General features: G+C 44.8%; 19 non-coding genes across 19 annotated transcripts; 6 read left to right on the forward strand and 13 right to left on the reverse strand.

The window, feature by feature from the left end:
• Positions 1-335: 335 nt before the first annotated feature.
• Positions 336-408, reverse strand: trnak-uuu (transfer RNA lysine (anticodon UUU)). The gene has a single exon. It is a non-coding gene; the product is annotated as a tRNA-Lys (tRNA).
• A 428-nt stretch (positions 409-836) lies between these two features.
• Positions 837-909, reverse strand: trnaf-gaa (transfer RNA phenylalanine (anticodon GAA)). The gene has a single exon. It is a non-coding gene; the product is annotated as a tRNA-Phe (tRNA).
• A 338-nt stretch (positions 910-1247) lies between these two features.
• On the forward strand, positions 1248-1320 carry trnaa-agc (transfer RNA alanine (anticodon AGC)). Its single transcript has one exon. It is a non-coding gene; the product is annotated as a tRNA-Ala (tRNA).
• Positions 1321-1708: 388 nt separating this feature from the next.
• trnak-uuu (transfer RNA lysine (anticodon UUU)) lies at positions 1709-1781 on the reverse strand. Its single transcript has one exon. It is a non-coding gene; the product is annotated as a tRNA-Lys (tRNA).
• A 428-nt stretch (positions 1782-2209) lies between these two features.
• trnaf-gaa (transfer RNA phenylalanine (anticodon GAA)) lies at positions 2210-2282 on the reverse strand. The gene has a single exon. It is a non-coding gene; the product is annotated as a tRNA-Phe (tRNA).
• A 338-nt stretch (positions 2283-2620) lies between these two features.
• trnaa-agc (transfer RNA alanine (anticodon AGC)) lies at positions 2621-2693 on the forward strand. The gene has a single exon. It is a non-coding gene; the product is annotated as a tRNA-Ala (tRNA).
• A 388-nt stretch (positions 2694-3081) lies between these two features.
• trnak-uuu (transfer RNA lysine (anticodon UUU)) lies at positions 3082-3154 on the reverse strand. Its single transcript has one exon. It is a non-coding gene; the product is annotated as a tRNA-Lys (tRNA).
• A 428-nt stretch (positions 3155-3582) lies between these two features.
• trnaf-gaa (transfer RNA phenylalanine (anticodon GAA)) lies at positions 3583-3655 on the reverse strand. Its single transcript has one exon. It is a non-coding gene; the product is annotated as a tRNA-Phe (tRNA).
• Positions 3656-3993: 338 nt separating this feature from the next.
• Positions 3994-4066, forward strand: trnaa-agc (transfer RNA alanine (anticodon AGC)). Its single transcript has one exon. It is a non-coding gene; the product is annotated as a tRNA-Ala (tRNA).
• A 388-nt stretch (positions 4067-4454) lies between these two features.
• trnak-uuu (transfer RNA lysine (anticodon UUU)) lies at positions 4455-4527 on the reverse strand. The gene has a single exon. It is a non-coding gene; the product is annotated as a tRNA-Lys (tRNA).
• Positions 4528-4955: 428 nt separating this feature from the next.
• trnaf-gaa (transfer RNA phenylalanine (anticodon GAA)) lies at positions 4956-5028 on the reverse strand. The gene has a single exon. It is a non-coding gene; the product is annotated as a tRNA-Phe (tRNA).
• Positions 5029-5366: 338 nt separating this feature from the next.
• On the forward strand, positions 5367-5439 carry trnaa-agc (transfer RNA alanine (anticodon AGC)). The gene has a single exon. It is a non-coding gene; the product is annotated as a tRNA-Ala (tRNA).
• A 388-nt stretch (positions 5440-5827) lies between these two features.
• On the reverse strand, positions 5828-5900 carry trnak-uuu (transfer RNA lysine (anticodon UUU)). Its single transcript has one exon. It is a non-coding gene; the product is annotated as a tRNA-Lys (tRNA).
• Positions 5901-6328: 428 nt separating this feature from the next.
• Positions 6329-6401, reverse strand: trnaf-gaa (transfer RNA phenylalanine (anticodon GAA)). Its single transcript has one exon. It is a non-coding gene; the product is annotated as a tRNA-Phe (tRNA).
• A 338-nt stretch (positions 6402-6739) lies between these two features.
• Positions 6740-6812, forward strand: trnaa-agc (transfer RNA alanine (anticodon AGC)). The gene has a single exon. It is a non-coding gene; the product is annotated as a tRNA-Ala (tRNA).
• A 388-nt stretch (positions 6813-7200) lies between these two features.
• Positions 7201-7273, reverse strand: trnak-uuu (transfer RNA lysine (anticodon UUU)). The gene has a single exon. It is a non-coding gene; the product is annotated as a tRNA-Lys (tRNA).
• Positions 7274-7701: 428 nt separating this feature from the next.
• trnaf-gaa (transfer RNA phenylalanine (anticodon GAA)) lies at positions 7702-7774 on the reverse strand. Its single transcript has one exon. It is a non-coding gene; the product is annotated as a tRNA-Phe (tRNA).
• Positions 7775-8112: 338 nt separating this feature from the next.
• trnaa-agc (transfer RNA alanine (anticodon AGC)) lies at positions 8113-8185 on the forward strand. Its single transcript has one exon. It is a non-coding gene; the product is annotated as a tRNA-Ala (tRNA).
• A 388-nt stretch (positions 8186-8573) lies between these two features.
• On the reverse strand, positions 8574-8646 carry trnak-uuu (transfer RNA lysine (anticodon UUU)). Its single transcript has one exon. It is a non-coding gene; the product is annotated as a tRNA-Lys (tRNA).
• Positions 8647-21695: the final 13049 nt, after the last annotated feature.

Genomic DNA, 21695 nt, shown 5'->3' on the forward strand with positions numbered 1-21695 from the left:
GCCGCTTGTCAAAAGCCCGGATTTAAACTGGACCTTTGCATCCGGAGTTCAACGCTCTTTCATGGTTTGGCTTGAAACACCAGTGCCTTGCACTTGACGCTGCGCCCACAAATACCTGCTCCGAGTGCTGAGAGTGGCGCGTGCCTGTCCTCGGCATCAAATGGGCTTGATGTAGAGCTGCGGTTCCACAGCGTACCCGTGCAAAGGTGGGAGCGTAAGCTTGACCTTCAATGTACAAAAGCCCAGCGCAGCAATTGCAGTCCTCACTGGTTTGTTGCCAGTGTCCTGGCTTGGGGCGATTGGTTTCACATTGCTTACAGCAAGTGCTACGCGCACGCCTGAACAGGGACTTGAACCCTGGACCCTCAGATTAAAAGTCTGATGCTTTACCGTCTGAGCTACCCAGGCTCTGAGCGCCCCTCCAGAGTGTCCTTTTTTGATCCTACAATTCAACTGCCAAGGTCATTGTTGCGTGAAGGTATAGCAGAAAAATCCCGCCCACGTTTGTGCAGTGAAATGTGCTGCAACCAAGCGTTCTGCCATCTGCCGTAGGGTGGGATAGGAAAAGGGCGCCGGTTTTGTATGCATACACATCTGAGTTGGTTACTTTGCTTTTGCATTCCAGTCTTTCAAACCGAGAACCTCGGTTTGCTGTGCCACCCTATGCATGCCTACGTTGTCCTAAAAGGGTATTTCTTTGTAAATGTCCGCCGTGTTTTGGGAAATCACGAGGCAGAAAATCACAGGCTTAAAACGGTTGCCGCGCCAGCCGTTACGGACACTGGGAGATAGATGGCAACCAAAAGGGACCGCTTCCCGCAAGTGACCTCCTCACTTGCCGAAACCCGGGATCGAACCAGGGACCTTTAGATCTTCAGTCTAACGCTCTCCCAACTGAGCTATTTCGGCTTGTCGTCAGAGAGCCATCCCACGCACCGCCAGGGACCGCAACCGGCATGTGAAAGGATCACTGGGCGCGCTTGCAGGGACATGTATTTTCCAATGCACTTTGCATATGTCAATCAAAGACTTCTGCCTCTGAAACGGAAGAGCTCGGTCTGCTGTGCCATCACATTGGCAACATAACGGCTCTTGAAATGGTTCAATGAGCACCGATTTTTCACGACTGCAAGTTGCCAGTCAATGCCAGACACTGATTTATCAACTTGGGGTAACCCTAATAGACAGCGAGGTCCTGCCACAGGGTGAAAAGTCTCGAGGCTTCCCTATGGCTTGGCTTGCAGGCAGGGGAATTAGCTCAAATGGTAGAGCGCTCGCTTAGCATGCGAGAGGTAGCGGGATCGATGCCCGCATTCTCCAGGTGACTTGGCCTTCCTATGACAGGGGCTTGGCTTTTGAACAAAAGAGCCGTAGCCGCTTGTCAAAAGCCCGGATTTAAACTGGACCTTTGCATCCGGAGTTCAACGCTCTTTCATGGTTTGGCTTGAAACGCCAGTGCCTTGCACTTGACGCTGCGCCCACAAATACCTGCTCCGAGTGCTGAGAGTGGCGCGTGCCTGTCCTCGGCATCAAATGGGCTTGATGTAGAGCTGCGGTTCCACAGCGTACCCGTGCAAAGGTGGGAGCGTAAGCTTGACCTTCAATGTACAAAAGCCCAGCGCAGCAATTGCAGTCCTCCCTGGTTTGTTGCGAGCGTCCTGGCTTGGGGCGATTGGTTTCACATTGCTTACAGCAAGTGCTACGCGCACGCCTGAACAGGGACTTGAACCCTGGACCCTCAGATTAAAAGTCTGATGCTCTACCGTCTGAGCTACCCAGGCTCTGAGCGCCCCTCCAGAGTGTCCTTTTTTGATCCTACAATTCAACTGCCAAGGTCATTGTTGCGTGAAGGTATAGCAGAAAAATCCCGCCCACGTTTGTGCAGTGAAATGTGCTGCAACCAAGCGTTCTGCCATCTGCCGTAGGGTGGGATAGGAAAAGGGCGCCGGTTTTGTATGCATACACATCTGAGTTGGTTACTTTGCTTTTGCATTCCAGTCTTTCAAACCGAGAACCTCGGTTTGCTGTGCCACCCTATGCATGCCTACGTTGTCCTAAAAGGGTATTTCTTTGTAAATGTCCGCCGTGTTTTGGGAAATCACGAGGCAGAAAATCACAGGCTTAAAACGGTTGCCGCGCCAGCCGTTACGGACACTGGGAGATAGATGGCAACCAAAAGGGACCGCTTCCCGCAAGTGACCTCCTCACTTGCCGAAACCCGGGATCGAACCAGGGACCTTTAGATCTTCAGTCTAACGCTCTCCCAAGTGAGCTATTTCGGCTTGTCGTCAGAGAGCCATCCCACGCACCGCCAGGGACCGCAACCGGCATGTGAAAGGATCACTGGGCGCGCTTGCAGGGACATGTATTTTCCAATGCACTTTGCATATGTCAATCAAAGACTTCTGCCTCTGAAACGGAAGAGCTCGGTCTGCTGTGCCATCACATTGGCAACATAACGGCTCTTGAAATGGTTCAATGAGCACCGATTTTTCACGACTGCAAGTTGCCAGTCAATGCCAGACACTGATTTATCAACTTGGGGTAACCCTAATAGACAGCGAGGTCCTGCCACAGGGTGAAAAGTCTCGAGGCTTCCCTATGGCTTGGCTTGCAGGCAGGGGAATTAGCTCAAATGGTAGAGCGCTCGCTTAGCATGCGAGAGGTAGCGGGATCGATGCCCGCATTCTCCAGGTGACTTGGCCTTCCTATGACAGGGGCTTGGCTTTTGAACAAAAGAGCCGTAGCCGCTTGTCAAAAGCCCGGATTTAAACTGGACCTTTGCATCCGGAGTTCAACGCTCTTTCATGGTTTGGCTTGAAACGCCAGTGCCTTGCACTTGACGCTGCGCCCACAAATACCTGCTCCGAGTGCTGAGAGTGGCGCGTGCCTGTCCTCGGCATCAAATGGGCTTGATGTAGAGCTGCGGTTCCACAGCGTACCCGTGCAAAGGTGGGAGCGTAAGCTTGACCTTCAATGTACAAAAGCCCAGCGCAGCAATTGCAGTCCTCCCTGGTTTGTTGCGAGCGTCCTGGCTTGGGGCGATTGGTTTCACATTGCTTACAGCAAGTGCTACGCGCACGCCTGAACAGGGACTTGAACCCTGGACCCTCAGATTAAAAGTCTGATGCTCTACCGTCTGAGCTACCCAGGCTCTGAGCGCCCCTCCAGAGTGTCCTTTTTTGATCCTACAATTCAACTGCCAAGGTCATTGTTGCGTGAAGGTATAGCAGAAAAATCCCGCCCACGTTTGTGCAGTGAAATGTGCTGCAACCAAGCGTTCTGCCATCTGCCGTAGGGTGGGATAGGAAAAGGGCGCCGGTTTTGTATGCATACACATCTGAGTTGGTTACTTTGCTTTTGCATTCCAGTCTTTCAAACCGAGAACCTCGGTTTGCTGTGCCACCCTATGCATGCCTACGTTGTCCTAAAAGGGTATTTCTTTGTAAATGTCCGCCGTGTTTTGGGAAATCACGAGGCAGAAAATCACAGGCTTAAAACGGTTGCCGCGCCAGCCGTTACGGACACTGGGAGATAGATGGCAACCAAAACGGACCGCTTCCCGCAAGTGACCTCCTCACTTGCCGAAACCCGGGATCGAACCAGGGACCTTTAGATCTTCAGTCTAACGCTCTCCCAACTGAGCTATTTCGGCTTGTCGTCAGAGAGCCATCCCACGCACCGCCAGGGACCGCAACCGGCATGTGAAAGGATCACTGGGCGCGCTTGCAGGGACATGTATTTTCCAATGCACTTTGCATATGTCAATCAAAGACTTCTGCCTCTGAAACGGAAGAGCTCGGTCTGCTGTGCCATCACATTGGCAACATAACGGCTCTTGAAATGGTTCAATGAGCACCGATTTTTCACGACTGCAAGTTGCCAGTCAATGCCAGACACTGATTTATCAACTTGGGGTAACCCTAATAGACAGCGAGGTCCTGCCACAGGGTGAAAAGTCTCGAGGCTTCCCTATGGCTTGGCTTGCAGGCAGGGGAATTAGCTCAAATGGTAGAGCGCTCGCTTAGCATGCGAGAGGTAGCGGGATCGATGCCCGCATTCTCCAGGTGACTTGGCCTTCCTATGACAGGGGCTTGGCTTTTGAACAAAAGAGCCGTAGCCGCTTGTCAAAAGCCCGGATTTAAACTGGACCTTTGCATCCGGAGTTCAACGCTCTTTCATGGTTTGGCTTGAAACGCCAGTGCCTTGCACTTGACGCTGCGCCCACAAACACCTGCTCCGAGTGCTGAGAGTGGCGCGTGCCTGTCCTCGGCATCAAATGGGCTTGATGTAGAGCTGCGGTTCCACAGCGTACCCGTGCAAAGGTGGGAGCGTAAGCTTGACCTTCAATGTACAAAAGCCCAGCGCAGCAATTGCAGTCCTCCCTGGTTTGTTGCGAGCGTCCTGGCTTGGGGCGATTGGTTTCACATTGCTTACAGCAAGTGCTACGCGCACGCCTGAACAGGGACTTGAACCCTGGACCCTCAGATTAAAAGTCTGATGCTCTACCGTCTGAGCTACCCAGGCTCTGAGCGCCCCTCCAGAGTGTCCTTTTTTGATCCTACAATTCAACTGCCAAGGTCATTGTTGCGTGAAGGTATAGCAGAAAAATCCCGCCCACGTTTGTGCAGTGAAATGTGCTGCAACCAAGCGTTCTGCCATCTGCCGTAGGGTGGGATAGGAAAAGGGCGCCGGTTTTGTATGCATACACATCTGAGTTGGTTACTTTGCTTTTGCATTCCAGTCTTTCAAACCGAGAACCTCGGTTTGCTGTGCCACCCTATGCATGCCTACGTTGTCCTAAAAGGGTATTTCTTTGTAAATGTCCGCCGTGTTTTGGGAAATCACGAGGCAGAAAATCACAGGCTTAAAACGGTTGCCGCGCCAGCCGTTACGGACACTGGGAGATAGATGGCAACCAAAAGGGACCGCTTCCCGCAAGTGACCTCCTCATTTGCCGAAACCCGGGATCGAACCAGGGACCTTTAGATCTTCAGTCTAACGCTCTCCCAACTGAGCTATTTCGGCTTGTCGTCAGAGAGCCATCCCACGCACCGCCAGGGACCGCAACCGGCATGTGAAAGGATCACTGGGCGCGCTTGCAGGGACATGTATTTTCCAATGCACTTTGCATATGTCAATCAAAGACTTCTGCCTCTGAAACGGAAGAGCTCGGTCTGCTGTGCCATCACATTGGCAACATAACGGCTCTTGAAATGGTTCAATGAGCACCGATTTTTCACGACTGCAAGTTGCCAGTCAATGCCAGACACTGATTTATCAACTTGGGGTAACCCTAATAGACAGCGAGGTCCTGCCACAGGGTGAAAAGTCTCGAGGCTTCCCTATGGCTTGGCTTGCAGGCAGGGGAATTAGCTCAAATGGTAGAGCGCTCGCTTAGCATGCGAGAGGTAGCGGGATCGATGCCCGCATTCTCCAGGTGACTTGGCCTTCCTATGACAGGGGCTTGGCTTTTGAACAAAAGAGCCGTAGCCGCTTGTCAAAAGCCCGGATTTAAACTGGACCTTTGCATCCGGAGTTCAACGCTCTTTCATGGTTTGGCTTGAAACACCAGTGCCTTGCACTTGACGCTGCGCCCACAAATACCTGCTCCGAGTGCTGAGAGTGGCGCGTGCCTGTCCTCGGCATCAAATGGGCTTGATGTAGAGCTGCGGTTCCACAGCGTACCCGTGCAAAGGTGGGAGCGTAAGCTTGACCTTCAATGTACAAAAGCCCAGCGCAGCAATTGCAGTCCTCACTGGTTTGTTGCCAGTGTCCTGGCTTGGGGCGATTGGTTTCACATTGCTTACAGCAAGTGCTACGCGCACGCCTGAACAGGGACTTGAACCCTGGACCCTCAGATTAAAAGTCTGATGCTCTACCGTCTGAGCTACCCAGGCTCTGAGCGCCCCTCCAGAGTGTCCTTTTTTGATCCTACAATTCAACTGCCAAGGTCATTGTTGCGTGAAGGTATAGCAGAAAAATCCCGCCCACGTTTGTGCAGTGAAATGTGCTGCAACCAAGCGTTCTGCCATCTGCCGTAGGGTGGGATAGGAAAAGGGCGCCGGTTTTGTATGCATACACATCTGAGTTGGTTACTTTGCTTTTGCATTCCAGTCTTTCAAACCGAGAACCTCGGTTTGCTGTGCCACCCTATGCATGCCTACGTTGTCCTAAAAGGGTATTTCTTTGTAAATGTCCGCCGTGTTTTGGGAAATCACGAGGCAGAAAATCACAGGCTTAAAACGGTTGCCGCGCCAGCCGTTACGGACACTGGGAGATAGATGGCAACCAAAAGGGACCGCTTCCCGCAAGTGACCTCCTCACTTGCCGAAACCCGGGATCGAACCAGGGACCTTTAGATCTTCAGTCTAACGCTCTCCCAACTGAGCTATTTCGGCTTGTCGTCAGAGAGCCATCCCACGCACCGCCAGGGACCGCAACCGGCATGTGAAAGGATCACTGGGCGCGCTTGCAGGGACATGTATTTTCCAATGCACTTTGCATATGTCAATCAAAGACTTCTGCCTCTGAAACGGAAGAGCTCGGTCTGCTGTGCCATCACATTGGCAACATAACGGCTCTTGAAATGGTTCAATGAGCACCGATTTTTCACGACTGCAAGTTGCCAGTCAATGCCAGACACTGATTTATCAACTTGGGGTAACCCTAATAGACAGCGAGGTCCTGCCACAGGGTGAAAAGTCTCGAGGCTTCCCTATGGCTTGGCTTGCAGGCAGGGGAATTAGCTCAAATGGTAGAGCGCTCGCTTAGCATGCGAGAGGTAGCGGGATCGATGCCCGCATTCTCCAGGTGACTTGGCCTTCCTATGACAGGGGCTTGGCTTTTGAACAAAAGAGCCGTAGCCGCTTGTCAAAAGCCCGGATTTAAACTGGACCTTTGCATCCGGAGTTCAACGCTCTTTCATGGTTTGGCTTGAAACACCAGTGCCTTGCACTTGACGCTGCGCCCACAAATACCTGCTCCGAGTGCTGAGAGTGGCGCGTGCCTGTCCTCGGCATCAAATGGGCTTGATGTAGAGCTGCGGTTCCACAGCGTACCCGTGCAAAGGTGGGAGCGTAAGCTTGACCTTCAATGTACAAAAGCCCAGCGCAGCAATTGCAGTCCTCACTGGTTTGTTGCCAGCGTCCTGGCTTGGGGCGATTGGTTTCACATTGCTTACAGCAAGTGCTACGCGCACGCCTGAACAGGGACTTGAACCCTGGACCCTCAGATTAAAAGTCTGATGCTCTACCGTCTGAGCTACCCAGGCTCTGAGCGCCCCTCCAGAGTGTCCTTTTTTGATCCTACAATTCAACTGCCAAGGTCATTGTTGCGTGAAGGTATAGCAGAAAAATCCCGCCCACGTTTGTGCAGTGAAATGTGCTGCAACCAAGCGTTCTGCCATCTGCCGTAGGGTGGGATAGGAAAAGGGCGCCGGTTTTGTATGCATACACATCTGAGTTGGTTACTTTGCTTTTGCATTCCAGTCTTTCAAACCGAGAACCTCGGTTTGCTGTGCCACCCTATGCATGCCTACGTTGTCCTAAAAGGGTATTTCTTTGTAAATGTCCGCCGTGTTTTGGGAAATCACGAGGCAGAAAATCACAGGCTTAAAACGGTTGCCGCGCCAGCCGTTACGGACACTGGGAGATAGATGGCAACCAAAACGGACCGCTTCCCGCAAGTGACCTCCTCACTTGCCGAAACCCGGGATCGAACCAGGGACCTTTAGATCTTCAGTCTAACGCTCTCCCAACTGAGCTATTTCGGCTTGTCGTCAGAGAGCCATCCCACGCACCGCCAGGGACCGCAACCGGCATGTGAAAGGATCACTGGGCGCGCTTGCAGGGACATGTATTTTCCAATGCACTTTGCATATGTCAATCAAAGACTTCTGCCTCTGAAACGGAAGAGCTCGGTCTGCTGTGCCATCACATTGGCAACATAACGGCTCTTGAAATGGTTCAATGAGCACCGATTTTTCACGACTGCAAGTTGCCAGTCAATGCCAGACACTGATTTATCAACTTGGGGTAACCCTAATAGACAGCGAGGTCCTGCCACAGGGTGAAAAGTCTCGAGGCTTCCCTATGGCTTGGCTTGCAGGCAGGGGAATTAGCTCAAATGGTAGAGCGCTCGCTTAGCATGCGAGAGGTAGCGGGATCGATGCCCGCATTCTCCAGGTGACTTGGCCTTCCTATGACAGGGGCTTGGCTTTTGAACAAAAGAGCCGTAGCCGCTTGTCAAAAGCCCGGATTTAAACTGGACCTTTGCATCCGGAGTTCAACGCTCTTTCATGGTTTGGCTTGAAACACCAGTGCCTTGCACTTGACGCTGCGCCCACAAATACCTGCTCCGAGTGCTGAGAGTGGCGCGTGCCTGTCCTCGGCATCAAATGGCCTTGATGTAGAGCTGCGGTTCCACAGCGTACCCGTGCAAAGGTGGGAGCGTAAGCTTGACCTTCAATGTACAAAAGCCCAGCGCAGCAATTGCAGTCCTCACTGGTTTGTTGCCAGTGTCCTGGCTTGGGGCGATTGGTTTCACATTGCTTACAGCAAGTGCTACGCGCACGCCTGAACAGGGACTTGAACCCTGGACCCTCAGATTAAAAGTCTGATGCTCTACCGTCTGAGCTACCCAGGCTCTGAGCACCCCTCCAGAGTGTCCTTTTTTGATCCTACAATTCAACTGCCAAGGTCATTGTTGCGTGAAGGTATAGCAGAAAAATCCCGCCCACGTTTGTGCAGTGAAATGTGCTGCAACCAAGCGTTCTGCCATCTGCCGTAGGGTGGGATAGGAAAAGGGCGCCGGTTTTGTATGCATACACATCTGAGTTGGTTACTTTGCTTTTGCATTCCAGTCTTTCAAACCGAGAACCTCGGTTTGCTGTGCCACCCTATGCATGCCTACGTTGTCCTAAAAGGGTATTTCTTTGTAAATGTCCGCCGTGTTTTGGGAAATCACGAGGCAGAAAATCACAGGCTTAAAACGGTTGCCGCGCCAGCCGTTACGGACACTGGGAGATAGATGGCAACCAAAAGGGACTGCTTCCCGCAAGTGACCTCCTCACTTGCCGAAACCCGGGATCGAACCAGGGACCTTTAGAAAGAAAAATACCACATTAGTATTTACCATTCAAAATGGAGTACACCGCACTGGTTTCGAAGGCTGTCTTGGAACGGTGGCCCTTCATGTTGAATTTGGACATGAGACTGTTTGTAAAGAGCCTGAAAGACACATACAGGATCCACTTTACTGATCAATACAACACTGCTGTGGAAATAAGCCTTGTGATTTTAATATCCATGTTACAAACCTTTGCATCATTACTTCATAGTGTAAACATATGGCATACCTGTCCATGATCTTGGCTGCACAGTCCCTGACATTTTTGCCTCCGATTCTGCTCAACTGTTCAATCTGAGAGTAAAGAGTAAAATTACCAAGACTTGAAATTTCACCTGATAAATGGGCATAATTTAGCATCCATTAATAGCATTATGTGTGATTGTAAAATGGCATTCAGTACAGTTATGGAAAATATCAATATCAAATATAGCCGCAAGCAGCGATTGAGGGGTCCAAGCGGTTTGTGCTGGACAGTCCAGACATGCTGTGAGCGAAAATTGGTGAAGATTGGACAAAATATGTAGGAGAAGACGCGAAAAAACAGTTTTGGACAAAATTCAACATGGCGGAAAACCTTGTGGGCTGAAATGGGAGTGGCCTATATGGATAGATGCAACTTGGCCCAAGGAATCCAGCAATCAAGGAATTTTGTTCCTATGATCTACAGTCACCAAGTTATGGCCTTTTAAAATTTGAAATGTTGCTATAGCGCCCCCTATAGGCGAAATGACACCAATTTTTTTTATATTAGCTCAGACTACATACCTGCACACGTGTACCAAGTTTGGTTACCATAGGACAATGCGTTCCTGAGTTATGGCTATGATTTTTGTGAAATAGGCCCCACCCACGACAGTTGACCAAACTTTGGAAGTCGATTATATGAAAATAGTGTGGAATATCAAAAAACTGCTCGATAACTTTTGTTCAGGACAGTCCAGACATGCTGTCACAAATTTGGTGACGATTGGACAAAATTTGTAGGAGTAGCAGCGAAAAAACAGTTTTGGACAAAATTCAAAATGGCGGAAAATCTAGTTAGGCGGAAATGGGCGGGGCCTATATGGATGGATGCAGAATGAACCAAGGAATCCAGGGAAAGTGGTTGGAATTTTGATTGTGGCCCATACGGTTCAGAAGTTATAGGCCAAAACATAAAGTTGCTTGCTATAGCGCCACCATGAGGCCAATTGACGTGGGTTTCGTTGCCTGAGTAGCGGCTGAGACTTTGGACCTATCTGCCAAGTTTGGTCGCTGTAGCTCTTACGGTTTCTGAGATCCAGATACTTTTAGGTCAGAAGAAGAAGAAGAAGAAGAAGAAGAAGCGGAATAATAATCCGAACAAAAACAATAGGGTTCCCAGCACTACGTGCTTGGACCCCTAAAAACAGCAAATATCAGAGCATTTATCAATACACAGGATATGATATTACTATCCCTTGTGCCATAATCCAAGGTGAGCATACATGTAGAGGGCCAAATCTAGGTTCATCGGAATGATATATTACCATAGAAAACATCAGGCTATACCATCATAAATCTACAGCACCATAAGACAGGCAGCAACATACATCAGCTCTAGTGTCAGGGTGAGTGAGTATAAGGAAATCATTTGGGTTATCAAGTGGGCAGCTTCCTTTACCATTAGATTTCTTTCCTCTGGAGTTTTGAGCTGTTCCTCCAAGAGATCAAACTCATCCATCCTCTCCATTCTTTTAATATGATAATCAGAGTTCCTTGGCTCCGCCCTCCCGACACGTTTTACCTCCTCCAATATCTCCACCAGTTTAGTTAGAACGCACTTCTGAAATTCTGAAATGTTGTAAACACACAGACAGGAACACTCATGTATAAGCCATTTACGAAAATTAACTTCAGTCATTTGAGTTTAAAAATATGTGTGACAACAGGTTCCCATTTCATTCACACTGCAAAACCTAAAGGCCAAAATCCCTGTAATATTTTTAGTAATCGCAATACATTCAGTTCATTGAATCTAATAAGCCAACGCCACAGTTGAATGTCAAGAAATTCACTTTGTGGCTTTGTAATGTTGGCACGTGTCTGTATCATGCTGCCCACACATATATTGCAAATTGTACTATTGCAGTGGTTAGCAAGGAATATAACTGATGATTGACTTTGTTTGCACTTGTGGCCTGAAAATGTCAATTAACAAGAGCTTGACAGACAAGAGATACAAGTCTGAAGGAAAATACCTATACACAAGACAAGCTTATTCAATTCTGTACTTACTGGCAGTAGACATAGGAAACATGCCTCTCTGGCCTTCTGAAGCCCTGGGTGTTTCTGAAACAAACATTTAAACTCAATACACTGCATGCCAATAAGAAAAACAAGATCAAAGTTGCCCTTACAACTGTATAACTATAGTATTTATGCCCCAATTTAGGGATACTGAGAACAGACATGCTATGATAGTTAGGTAGCTACATATTATTATCATCATTGATCATATGAACCCAATACAATTTGCATATAGAGCAGACAAAGGACACAGAGGATGATTGACTTTTTATCTGCCAGTGAAACCCCAAGTCCTAATGAAAGGTCTCTGAACTGCAAGTATCATGCTTCAACATCAAGACTCAAAAGAAAGAAATCAAGTCACTTTTTTCAATACAGGTGTGCCTCAATGCTGTGTTCTCTTTATTGTCCTTTTTTTGACCAAGCCTAGAGATTTTATGAGAACAATAAATACCATACAATCCTCAAGCTTAATGTCGGGGAGACTACAAGACACCAGCAGATGCCCATTGATGTAAAACCTTTCACAACAAAAATTAGTTCACAATTCCTATAATTTGTCTTACCATGTCCAGCACAATCTCTATCAGATGGATCCTGGGAAGGAAAAAATGTAGATGAAGAGTCTCTTGCCCAGCTTGACTGGTGTGCAAATGCCCTGGATAGTTCTGTAACACAATTTCATACACATATAATAAAATGTCCCAGTCAGTACACATGTCAAGAGAAACAAAATAAGACAGGTAAGTAGGTAGGTGTCTCTTAGGGCACTTTTACTTTACATTTTCTTATTTATTTATAATATTCTCTTTGTTTATATTGTTTATTCAAACATTTCATTAAAAAGGGATTTACTCTAGTAATATGTTTCTCTTTTCTGTGTTGCATAGTAATTTTCAAATTTAAAAGATATTGAATATTGGCACAAAATATCGGCAGGTTCAGGTAAAAAATATCAAAATCAATATCTGCCTCAAAAAACCCTTGTTGGTCGAACCCTAAACTGAAGTCACCTGATCTTGCAGAGGATGTGGAGGGAGACCTCCTGCCACACTCCCCTGAAGCCCTGGATTGCCCTGAAACACCAATATGGCACTTGAACATGAATGGCATGAATTGTTGAAAGTTGCATGAGAACTGGCGTCAAGACTTGCACAGTTATGGTGGTATACGTGATATCGCGTTGTTTGTACTATGGCGTGGCTTGTACAAGGTCCACCTATTCTTGTTTTTCTTACCATGTCTGGTTGAATCTCTGCCAATCTCTGTTTTGTATCTTGTAGGCCAACTGAACTCACCTGATCTTGAAGAGGATGTGGAGGGGGACCACCTGGTACGCTCTCCTGAAGCCCCGGATTGCTCTGAAACACCAACATGGCGCTTGAGCATGAATGGCACTGCTGAGGTGACAGTGTGCTACATCTAACCTATAATGTTTATATAATATGTATGCATTTGTGTAGCATGTTTGCTAAGTCTACAAATTCCTGTCATTAAGTGGTCCAGAAGGACCCATGGAACCGGCCTAGAACACTGAAAATAACTGACTGTTTGACTGACTGCTCATTGTTGAAAGCTGCGTAAGAAGTGGCGTCAAGACCTGCAGTTATGGTGGTATTGCCTTGTTTGCACTATGGCCTGGCTTGTACAAGGTCCACCTATTCTTGTTTTTCTTACCATGTCTGGTTGAATCTCTGCCAGAATCTCTTCTACGCCTGGACTGTTGCGCAGATGCCCTGGATTGTTCTGAAACACAATTTCAAACTCATCCCAGTGAGTTCACATGCCAGCAGAAACAAAATGAGACAGTTTTGTATCTTGTAGGCCAAGCTGTCAACTGAACTCACCTGATCTTGAAGAGGATGTCGAGGCGGACCTCCTGGTACACTCTCCTGAAGCCCCGGATTGCCCTGAAACACCAACATAGCACTTGAGCATGAATGGCACTGCTGAGGTGACAGTGTGCTACACCTAACCTACAATATCTATACAGTATGTATGCATTTATGTATCATAAATTCCCATCATAAAATGGCTAAATGTTTGTTGTTTGTTCTCACCATGTCTGGTAGTGGACTGGGGACAGGGGGGATAGGAACCTTGCAGTGAATCTGCAAAACATAGGAAATCAAATCAATGTCCATCAAAAGATATAGCAATAAACTGGCTAAAATACCCAAATCATGAAACAGGCTACAATCGAGCAAATTGTAAAAGCTTACATGTAATCAGTGTTGGGCAAGTTACTGAAAATTAGTAATTAGTTAGTTACTAGTTACTTCTCTCAAAAAGTAATTTAAATACTTTACCAATTACTGCATAATAAAAGTAATTAGTTACTAGGGAAAGTAACTTTTGCGTTACTTTTAAATGTCTGCTTCAGTTCTCTTATTACACATAGCTATATTATTTTAGTGTTGCTGTGGCACAGTGTGGGACAAGACAACTGTCAAATTTTATCTATCATTGTACCCATTATCACTATGATGAAAAGTAAGTAGTGGAACAATAGAACTCAATAGATATGTTTTGATAGGCGTATTTATTGTAGCCTCGACAGGCCTTCAAATCAAGCATTAGTACACTGTGTGGGCTGAGTTACCGCACCGGTAGCAGTGTTGCCAACTCCTTTCCAAGGAAAGTAGCTATTGGCTGCTCAGAAAGTCGCTAGAAGTCGCCAGATGATGTCATACGATAATTTGCCTATCAATATATAATGCTGCACTTGTTATGCACGCTGCGGAGTAGCCCATTTAAATATAAGTGCTGACTCCGCCCACCCGGGCCAGTTTCGGCGTACGCCGGTAACAATTACAAGTGGACCCTATCCTACGTACAGCCCCTGCTGTGGGAAGCGCTGTGATCATCAGACTCTCTGGATTAGACAAGCAAGTAGAGAAAACCGGCATCAGCCAAACCAATTTATTGCCAAATGCTTTGGGATTCAACACATTAACATTGCTTCCCATGGTCAGAAAAAGTCGGCAGATTTGTTGCTAGTCGCTTTTGAGAAATAAAGTCTCCAGGGAGGTTGGTAGTCTTTTGATTCACTTGCACCACCGTAAAGTTAGATGATCATAAACCGGATAATCCAGTAACGAGTGATGAGCCCATTTAAATTTCGGTAACTGTAATTGCGTTATTAATTTCAAAAAGTAATTAGTTACATTACTAGTTACTGCCAAAAGTTACGTTGTAACGCGTTATTCCCAACACTGCGTATTGGTATATCTGGGCAGCGACTACATTTTGATGTTCGCAGTACCCTGACTATTGTTGATAATAATAAGGTGACAGTTTAGTTTGAGGTGTTTGCTCACCCCGATTATGACCCTACCCTAATTAAGATAACCAGAGTAGGCCTAAGGTCTTTACATGACAGTTACAATAGTCAAAGTTTCGTATTAGTGACATTATGATCAGATTATTAGTGTGCATGGAAATGTTGTCGCTGTGGGCTTCTGATTCTGAGCTGGACAACGGCTAATTTGTTCCCAGGTATCACTCACAATGAAGATATTGTTTCCAGTGATTACACTGATCATCCACACTTACTGGACACCCATAGAATTAGTGGCAAAACCTCCCTTTAATATGCCCAATACAAATAAATGAAATAGGTTTACTGTTCACTTAATCACTATACATGGTTATCTCACCAGGTGTATCCTCTGAGGATGGTGAAGAGTCAGGAAGCTTTCTCTTCCACATAGACGAGCTATAAGGATTGTGTGATTCTGCAAACAACATTAAAACATAATGCATAAACCTTACCCTATGACCAATTTTGATTATATGAATTTTATTCAAGCTTAACTCGGCCCACCTTGTGTGTGTTCTCTGAAACACAAACAGTTAAACTAAATCTGGTTACACCTCAGAAAGGAATAAGCTACTACACAGGCAGTTATTACTGACACAGGAACATTACCTTGATGCTGATAATAAGTTGACCTTTAACATGTTAGGGGAAACAGACAAACAGAGCTCCAGCACTCTTACAAAGTATATGATGCTGCTAAAACATACAATATCCATACCTTATTCCATTAGAGAGCAGACTATTTATTGGATCATAATAATACCAGCTTTTGTTACCACAACCTGCTGCGTGCCCACCAACTGCATCCTGACTTTCGCTATAGATATAGGCTGTAGATGTGTTTTGCTGGTTGACAAGAGATGGAGAGAGGGATCTGCAACGCTCTCTGCTTTCAGATCTCCCTGTCAAATTAAAATATGCTCATGTAGAACCGTCAGTGAACTAACTGTACTATTAGTTACAAAACAACTTAAACCTGCACTAAGCGATTTCAGACCCTATAACCAATCCTGAAACTAATGTGTGCTATGCATAGACTATGTGGAGATTGTTTAAGATGTTACGATATAAACCGCTCTCCACACAGCAGCAGCTGTGTTGCTGTTTTCACCTATTTTCTGAAGCTTGTTTTCAAAACTTGTGGAACCTAATAACAAATGCAATGTGACTAGATACACAACAATGTGTTACAAACTATTGCTCATGTCAACAACTAGCCTGCACTATCTCTGTTGAACAATGCTCTAGCAAGGTATGGTCTATCAACTTACCCTCAGCAGTGGACTTGGATCCAGCAGCAGTCTCATTTTTTTTTTATCTCAGGTGGCTTTGGAAATGCCTGCAGACTAGGGCTGTCCCGAATACCATTTTTTGGGCTTCGGAGCTTCGGTAGTAATCAACAGCGAATATTCAAAGCTTCGGTCACAGCGGGGGGGGGTTTAAGCATCACGCACCTTCAAACTGCTTGGCTTTCCATACACGGGTAACAGTTCACCCGACAAAGTTCACACATAGTCACAGTTCTCCTCACAAAAACATAGCGCTGAAAACATACTTAACGTACATATAACTTCAATTAATAGCCAGAGAGAGAGAGAGAGAGAGTCGAGCGAGAGAGAGAGAGAGAGTCGAGCGAGAGAGAGATGGTCGAGCGAGCTAGAAAGTGAATGAAGAGAGGAAGCGGTAGTAGCGAGAAAGCTGGTGAATCAGAGAAATAAAACGTTATTTTCTGATTGTTTCACAGCGGTTACGTTCTAAAGCGCAGAGAGAGAGAGAGAGAGAGAGAGAGAGAGAGAGAGCCCCGTATCAAAATACCGGTAGCCTACCTTAGAAAAAAGATTTAAAAAAAAAGAAAAGATCAACGGAGAAATGTCTTGCTGCTGCTTCTCCTGAGTTTTGTTCAGCAAATTTGACAACTGACAGCTTGAATTTCAGGTCGTACTTTTTTTCTCTGTGCCACCATGGCGATCAGCAAATGTGACTGACATTTGAATGCAAGTAAAAAAAAAAAGAAACTGCTTCGCAGCGTCAATGGCAACCGGCTTACGGATTACATATTAAATTACATTTAAAAAAACGAATATCCGAATCCCAAAATTGAAAACCGAAAACCTACCCAACGAACGAATATCCGAATAGTCGAATATTCGGGTCCAGCCCTACTGCAGACCTGTATGGTTATCTAGATGTAAAGCAGCAACATAAATATTCCCTAAGCATTCTTTACAATTAATGTTTAACAGTCAGAATATTACTTTTAGATACAGTGAACATTAGAAAAAGAAGATGGTAATTCTATATGAATGTATTCACCTTTAGATCTCTTCCTCTTGACAGCAGTGTCATTGTCTTCTTCTGAGGGAAATGGTCCTGTAATTACATAAAATCTTACTTTTTGTGAGTTGAACAATGTGAATATTATAAATGTAAATACATTTGTACATTTACCTTCTATATAATCCTCATATCTCTTCTTTTTGACAGTTCTTTGCCGCTTGCTTCTGGGATAATGGAATCCTCATCCGTTTGTGCAGATGTATAATTGTAGTCTTCACAAATTTTTTCCTTTTCTGTTACAAAGTTTATTGAATTAAACAGTGCACATTAAACAAGTACACTGAAAAAACAACCCCCCCCCCCCCCCAAAAAAAAAAAAAAAAACTTAAAGGACAGTGATTCATACCTGATGTAATCTTAATTTTCACAAGATGGAAAGAGAGCCAGTCCTCTGCTGGATCTTGCCGCCGTTTACGTGCTGTTAGCACTTGGCTTTTTGGCCAACGCACCACCTTTGTCTCCATATTTATCCAGTTGTATGGAATGACGTCTTCATACTGTTTATCTCCCTCTGTCCACACAGCCCTTGCAAAGGCCATTATCTGAAAAAAATCTTAACACATGTTCAAAATAACAAAATAAATGTAAGCATCCAATTTCATACCCAGAGATAATAGCTGAGACTGCCATTTCCCACGGTCTCCAAAAAGACAGAAAAAAAATCTGAGCAGTGTTTTGGCCGCTAAAAAAAACAGAAAATAATCGATTGATAGAATTCAATTAGGGTCATCACGATCATCGTAGCCATATTGCTGACATAGCACTGCAGCTGTCAACAGTAACAAGTCACAGAACGGTGACAGCAACGCTAATAGCCACTGTTAACCTTACCAATTATCTCTTACCTATTGCCCATTACCTTTTCTATTGGATCTATTACAAAATAGCAATGGTGTCCTGTGTTATACTCCACTGTAGTAATAACAGTAATAACAACCCTACCGTCCACAGACGTGAAGGGAAACAGACTGAGGATCTGCAGCAGGAGAGATGTGTGGATAGCTAGGATAAACAGGCGAAACTTGAAGCCAACTCTTCATGACAAAGTCTGTTCACATCATTTGACCACAGGTAGACACTAACGTTAGCTATGGGAAGAAGAGTCTGTAAGATCAATCGATTGGTCATGATTGATGTTAGCTATTAAGATAACAGTAAACAGATATGTGATGTACCTGATTCTCCAGCTCCTCCACCTCCTTTTTCTCAGAGTTTTATGCCTTATGGCCGATTGCAAACTGTCTTTTTTTCAGATGCAAATAGGTACACCACACAACTGTTGGCTAAAAGTTTTGCCTGTTTATCCTAGCTGTCCACACATCTCTCCTGCTGCAGATCCTCAGTCTGTTTCCCTTCACGTCTGTGGACGGCAGGGTTTTTATTACTGTTATTACTACAGTGGAGTATAACACAGGACACCATTGCTATTTTGTAATAGATCCTAACATAATAGAAACGGTAATAGGCAATAGGTAATAGATAATAGGTAATGCTAACGGTGGCTAGCGTCATATTAGCGTTGCTGTCACCTGTGCTGTGACTTGTTATTGTTGACAGCTGCAGCGCTATGTCAGCAATATGGCCGCAGTGATCGTGATGACACTAATTGAAGTCTATCTATTGTAGTCCATGCAAAAGTGGGAAGATGACAACTCCTCCGTCATGTGGGAGACAAACGGCTTTTCTCCTCAAGTGTTGGCTCTGTAACAGCTGCCTTTTAGCCACTCCACGGATATTGCCTACAAAGGCGATGTTTAGGAGCTTTGACTTGAGGGGCTTCTCAAAGACTGAGTGTTTCTCAGTCACAAATGCAACACTATCGTCAGTGAGCAAAAAGCAGCTGTCTCTCTGCTTAACTGACACTGACTGGATTGGCCTTTGCTTCAGTTTCACATTCTTTTGTGAACACTCCTTCTCAGCCATTCGCTTTGCCACTTGTACCAGAGGATTGTGGCTGGTCTTCACAAGTTTCTTAATTGTCTGAAGGTGGTTCTCAAACGGGAAACTCGAAATGTCATTCAATGAGCAGCCAAACATTTCTGCATCTTCATGGAGGTGTTTCACAGCATGGACATTGTAGACAGTCATCTGCACACAGTGGCATTGACCTTCCTCCATTTTTGTAGGTAGTTTGAGGCCATCTGTTAATTTTGGTCTGTTTCACAGAGATAAGTGAAAACTCATAATATGCAATCAAAACTAATAGTGTTAATTTGTAAAAGGCAATATGTAATTTTAAAAAATAAATAAAATTATTGGCAGCACCCAAATTTCCCACATTCTGTAACTTGACGCATGCTGTTGGCATTCTGCTCGAGTGTGGTGGTGTATAGCAAAATACTACTCTAACCAATCAGTCTGCTGCTGAGGTGATCCTGAGATGGACATATTTTTGGGGTATTTCAAAAGATTTAGAGATTAAGAAGAAGTAATCATTATGCATAATACAATTTAATGATTAATGTTTTGATACATGACTATAGTAACACATTACTTGAATAGTAATCATTATTGCTTGCCAAATGTGAAGAGTTTTTTAGCGCTAGCAATCCTGCCACGTCATAGCCAATAACCTAACTGCAACAATATTATATATATATATATATATATATATATATATTAGGGCTGCATGATTCTGAATAAGATTTTCTTGCTTAGAATTGAGATCACGATTCTCTCTCACGATTTTTAAGCAAAACAATTTTTAATATAATTTTTTACTGCACTCTTTTGCCTGATACAGACAGAAACAACAAAAAATATGATAATGCCTGTAATGGGACTGTCATATCAACTTTGCGGGTCAAATGGGCTTCAGACAGTACACACACAATGTAATTATAGACTAAATTCCAATGAAATTTAAATTTAATTAACGGAATAAACTTCTCCAATCTCCAGCTGATTTATTCCGCCATACATTTCATTCTGCGCACACAGCAGCACAGTGCAGCAGCCTTAGTTACAGGAGTCTTTGGAAATTTATCTGGCTTCCTGAATCTTTTTTTTTCGGGTTGCAGATCGGTTTCGGGTCGTTGTTTTATGTGTATGAAAATGGGTTGGTAACGTTGAAGTAATGTTAGTGGAATCAGTTTAATTGACAACCGTGTGGCAATGCATTGAATTGAGCTCAACATGCTCTGTCGGCCTGTCAAAGATATGAGCTTGTTTTTTAACAGACAAAACTTAATTCAAATGCTTGATGAATCCAACACTTATAAAAACAGTCAACTTACATCTCTCTTCTTCCCTTATTTAGAACACCAACTTTGAACAAGTGTTCTCCCGTGTGTCTACTGTTTTCCATTTTGTCTCTCTCTGGAGTTGTTTTCTTTTCTGCCCGCTCTGCATGTGCGCATTTTGTCACGTGGTGAAACGGTGTTGTCACTTGTTAGGAGAGCTTGGTTTGATGCAACAGATGTCCCTGATGGAACATGCGACAGAATCGTTGTCATTTAGAAATGAGATCACATAGAGGTATGAATCGAGATCGCGATTTTAATACGATTAATTGTGCAGCCCTTATATATATACATATATATATATATATGTAAAGCATTGACAACTCACAAATTTCAGCGCATTTTGTGTTAATGTGCTGTTAAATCAAGCTTGCACAGTTTTTTTATACTTATTTTCTTATACTTTTTATACTTATTTGGAATTATGGGCTTAAATGGTACACCTATACCCATTAAGCCCAGGCCAGACTTGTCCCCCAGAATCTATTCCAATTCTGCTTATTTTTGCAAATAAATTAATCTCCTCAAGCAAATAGGAAAGAATGTAAGCTAACATGGTAGATAGAGATTAATTTCCATTATATCTTAACCTTCCTGCGAGAAATCAAGGCTGTGTACACGAAAAATTGTCAAAATGTACATTTAGTGGGCTTAATTGGTACGCTTACCCTAATTCATTATGGTATTACTTGCAAAGTGCTGGCCAAAGAATATTTGCATTACATACCTTGTGTAACTTCTCCAACAGAATGGGAATCTGTGAAAAAACAGAAAAGCCAAAACAAAAAGCATGAGCCTTTGAATGCATTCATGTTGATACTACGCACAAGGCATAGCAACTCATCAAGCAGTATTTCCCATATATAGACAATCCTGTAGTACTGCCAAGAAAATCACCACTACGACACAGAATGAAACTTTGGTAAATGCATAATTGATTAAAAACAACTGTGCCTTGGTGCAAATCAACCTCTGCAGTCGGAGAAAACAAAACAAAGAGTACACAAAAATCTTTTTAACATAATTATTTTGATGGTCAGTCTAAAGTGATGCTGCTTTACTCGCCACTGGCACGTAGGCATCTTGTTATGAAAATGATATATCATCATTTACCATGGAATTGTATGTGGAACTAAACAGCACAAAGCATCAGTAGCTACAATTGCTAAAATCTTGCAAGTGAAAAAGTACTAGCTAGTGAAGATCGGCTGTACCATAAGTTTGTATTTTTCCTGAAATGCAAAATCATTTGACCTCAGGCGCCGAAAAGAAGCGGAGGCAGGAATACACTAGGAGCTGTGTCAACCAAAGACCTCTTGAGCGCTTTGGCAGCGGCAGGTGAGCGCTACAGCGGGGAGCTGTGAAGACATGTTGCTACGTATCATAGGCTAACG

This window comes from Centroberyx affinis, unplaced genomic scaffold (genome assembly GCF_046629955.1).
Source record: "Centroberyx affinis isolate AG114_WGS23_722 - 3 ecotype Tasmania unplaced genomic scaffold, CSIRO-AGI_Caff_v1 ptg000188l_1, whole genome shotgun sequence".
Classification (NCBI taxonomy): Eukaryota; Metazoa; Chordata; class Actinopteri; order Beryciformes; family Berycidae; genus Centroberyx; species Centroberyx affinis.